We start from the raw sequence: 4,155 nt of genomic DNA on the forward strand, positions 1-4,155 counted from the left end.
AAAATGCATATATCGATCACCTGGATCACCTGTTGAGAAAGAAAAAAGAAAACAAGCAGAAGAGAACAAGAGTAATAGAATAAACAACATCACAATGATATATGGGAATATGACAGTAAATACTAAATATTAAACATTATTGTGCAGCACATAAGATCAACAGAACACAGTGTGCTTTGAGGTAGGAGCCAAAAAGGGTGTAGTTTGTGGGTGTGATCACCCGTGTGTACACCTGTGAGCATGGACGCGCTTGTTTTTTTAAAAGGTTCCTTCATGTAATTGTAACCCAGTGTTAAAAACGGGATTAAAAGTATAAATAAATTTGATAAAAACAAAGTTAATTATAATAAATACTGATAAAAAGCATGTAAACATAAGTTTAATTAATATGTACATATGTATATGTAATGTATAAATGGTGTGGGGGCAGGACTTAGTCCTGTAGAGTGTGTTTGTCAGATCCACTGAGCGACCAATCATTGGCCGGTCTGACCCTCCCCCAGTCTGTGCGCTGCTCAGACACCTGTGTGTGCCTTCGTGTGCCAGTCAGATACGCCAGAGACACAGACGGTGAAAGATCAGTTTACCCGTGCGGCGAAGAAGCTAGCTGGATAGTGAAAGTCCTTTTTTCGGCGAGAATAATAAGAGTGATACTGTATTCCAGAGGCCGTGAGCCAACGTGAGCACTGTGAAGCCCCGTGTAGCATTTGTTGCTTCGCATGGTAAGTCCCAGGCAGCACACGTGCGCTAGCATAGCATGCTACTTGCCGCTAGCTCCGATGCTAACTTCCGTTAGCCATTTTGCAATGAAAGTGCCTTTTCCGAGGCTAAAGCAATTAGCACTGAGTCTGCTGCACTTTATACGAGATGTTCTTTAAAGGTTTATGTCACATTACTGTGGTATTGATGTATAATGTATGGTTTTGTGCGATGTTGTTATGTTAGCACATGTTCCCTTTTCTCATGGTGCTAATTATAGTTCTGCACACTAAGTATTAGCAATGTGAAATTAAGTGCCTTCACCTGCACTTTACTTAGCTGAAACTTGATAAGTCTCAAGCCAATGTGTATTTCTAATGCACTACTGAGCTATTTTGTATTGCTTTAAATGTGTTTCCTATGCACTTTTTCCCTTTGAAATGAGAATAATTTGTTGTACAACAGAATATTTTGAAAGAAATTTAGAAGCACTACAAGCAACCAGTAGTAATAATAAGTTACAGGCATGATAGCTTAAATGTTGAACTACTGTGTTCTGGCCTGGTCCCCAGGTCAGGTTTTTTCCCTTTGCTTATTTGGATTGAATTGGTTTTGAGGACCTGAGAAGAATCGAGGATCCCTTTTCCAGTACTGGATGGCGAGCCCAGCCCAAAGAGCCGGATGAACTGGTAGATTGTAACCAGTCGGGTTACAAACACATTGAGTGACTAGTGAACATTGAAAGACTGAAATTGACTTTAAAAAAGACAATATATCCTTAGGTCGACTATTTGTGGGGTTTATTTTATTTTGTTTTTAAGAAGAGCGCTCTACTTTTGTTAAATGTGCACAACTTTAATAATTGTTAATAAATGCAATTGTGTTTTCTGCACCTACTGTGTACAAGTCCTCTGTTGTCATACACCCTTGGCTCCTAGGAATCTAGAACCTGTCTGATCTGGTCCATATTTCCCTTCTGTCCTTGTACTGTGGTTAAAGGTAACTATACTGCCGTACTACATGCAAAGAAGGCAAGAAGTAGCACTAACAGGTCTAGTATTGCACCACCAGTGTTACATAATGATCTGCTAGAGGGTGTGTGGGGGGGGGGGCACATCCCCGTCCTCCAGGGCATGAAGCAGGTATGGAGAAGATCAAAACTCCAGACATACAGAGGCCCCCAGAACACAAGAGACCAAGGAAGACTAACAGAGGGGCAGCCGTGCCACTGTCCCAGAAAGAGCTGAGAGTCCCAGATGAGGGCTCACTCAGCAGCCGCGGAGCAGAAGCCAGGGGGGGTTGCAGTGACACGTCCATGAGCTCCGCCGGCAGCCAGCTGTGCCTGAGTGACCGAGCCCTGGGCCGAGAGGCCGGTGGCACCCCACCCCCGAAGTGGCCCGAGCGAGCCCCATGCTCCAGGCCCCGATAAGCAGCTGCCAAGGAGTGAGCCAGTGTGTACCTGGACGCCCATCCCCGGACACAAAGAACCACCAACGCACCGATGTCTGAGGGAGTCCGCCACCGGCAGGGGAATTGGTGGTGAGGGGAGATAGGCCTCCAAACCTTGGAGGGCCTGAGATGTCCCCAGAGAGGTGGCGTCTGATACCGAACCTGACATATAGACACAGAAATACAGGCACACACATATACAAACATCCATTCCCACCCTCATGCTCTCATATGCACTTACTCCACACTCAACCAACGTGGAGACAGACATAAAGAGACGCTGTACACACAATCACACTCCCCAAGCGTACTCTACGAACCGGGTCTAGGTACCCTTGCCCCTGGATCTCCAAACTGTAGATCTTGCCACTCCCAATTTTTGGGGTGGGTTTTTTCTGTTTTCACAGTTTAATGATGGCATGTTTCACCTGCATGCAGAGCTCCTTTAACCACATGCTGTCTGTTCACAGCAGCATCTTCCAAATGCAAGCACCACACCTCAAATCAACTCCAGGCTTTTTATCTGCTTAATTGATAATGACATAATGAAGGAACTGCCCACACCTGCCCATGAAATAACCTTTGAGTCAATTGTTCTATTACTTGTGGCACATGTTAAGGAGCTGAAACTCCTAAACCATCCATCCAATTTGAATGTGGATACCCTCAAATGAAAGCTGAGTCTACACATTATGTCCTTGTCAATTATATAACTATAATTGGGCAGGGCAGGGATAGAGTTTGAATCCACTGAATGGCTACCCTGATGTACCCCTGAGCAAGGTACATAATTGGGTTAAATGCAGAGAGGAATTTCCCCATGGGGATCAATAAAGTATACATCATTATTATTATTATTATTAATTATTGGAATACATTTCAGTAAACGGGTAAGAAAAAAAACACACAGATTGTGTCCAAATATATATGGACTTGACTGTACATGCAGCTCTGCAGCAGTTTTGTTCTGAGTTTCAAAGCAGCCAGCAAGCTGACGATTTCCGGCATCAATCTGCTGCTGCTGCTGGCAACTCAACTGGCGAAACAGAAATATAGATTACACCCAAAATATACACACGCGCACGCTTACACACCCTCTAACATTTACACTTGCATGCACATTACCTTTGGCTGTTATTATCACACTGCACCAACTCAGGGAGTCTATGTGTATTGGATGAGTGGCCAGAGGCTTTGAGTATTGAGTCCTATAACTGCAGCCCGAGCCGAGCAGGATAGCGTCAATGCAAACTTGGGAAACAGCAGGAGGGAGGGAGCAGTTTTCTGGCTGTTTCTGCTGCTCTCAGCCAGGAAAATGAGCACAGACTTTAAAATGTCATTTGTGGATGCTGGGAAGATTAAACGTACTTGTATACCTTAGATAAAAAAACAAAACAAACATATTTGACAGAAGAAGCCAGGGAGGCCTCTGGCTGCTTGGTGGCGGTTATTAAAGCTGACTGTATCTGTCTGGATTGGCACATAATAAAAATGCACACAAAATCACCTTTAAACTCTTCACCTGCACATAAACCTTTGTCTTTATCTTTTTTTTAAAAAACATTCCTTCAAGTTTGGTCTGAGTCAATACCGCACAACTTCTCCAAACTGCCCTTTGAACCATATCCATTATATTTGTATTGTATTCGAAACTGCATATAAAATATCAGCCGAGCATTATCTCTGTTTGAATTTCCTTCCAGAACTTCAGCGTCTTCCAACCACTAATCTTTATTTAAGCCACCTTTCATTGGTGACGTCTTTCAAACTGTAATCTTATTCCAAACATTCATTTTAAAGTTCACTTCATCTTGTTTTCTACCTTGAATTCAAAATGCATAATAATTAGATTCCCAAAGGCTTAAAACTTTATCTGAACCATGGTTTTCCTTTTAAGCTTTCATCATTTTTGTTCCTTAATTTTCAGTCAATCCTCCACTTTCAACTTCATTCAAATTTTGGTTTTCAATACCTAGCTGTGCAGCCAGGCTCTCGCTGTGACTGTCA

General features: G+C 43.0%; 1 long non-coding RNA gene across 1 annotated transcript; it reads left to right on the plus strand.

The window, feature by feature from the left end:
• The first annotated feature begins 365 nt into the window (after positions 1–365).
• Positions 366–1,591, plus strand: LOC147337400 (uncharacterized). Its single transcript, XR_015124759.1, has 2 exons — positions 366–722; positions 1,272–1,591. It is a non-coding gene; the product is annotated as an uncharacterized LOC147337400 (long non-coding RNA).
• Positions 1,592–4,155: the final 2,564 nt, after the last annotated feature.

This window comes from Aulonocara sp. 'chitande type north' Nkhata Bay, linkage group LG2 (assembly GCF_057382095.1).
Source record: "Aulonocara sp. 'chitande type north' Nkhata Bay isolate Kocher_YH1m ecotype deep benthic linkage group LG2, A_spYH_male_GT1.1, whole genome shotgun sequence".
In the NCBI taxonomy this organism is placed as follows: domain Eukaryota; kingdom Metazoa; phylum Chordata; class Actinopteri; order Cichliformes; family Cichlidae; genus Aulonocara; species Aulonocara sp. 'chitande type north' Nkhata Bay.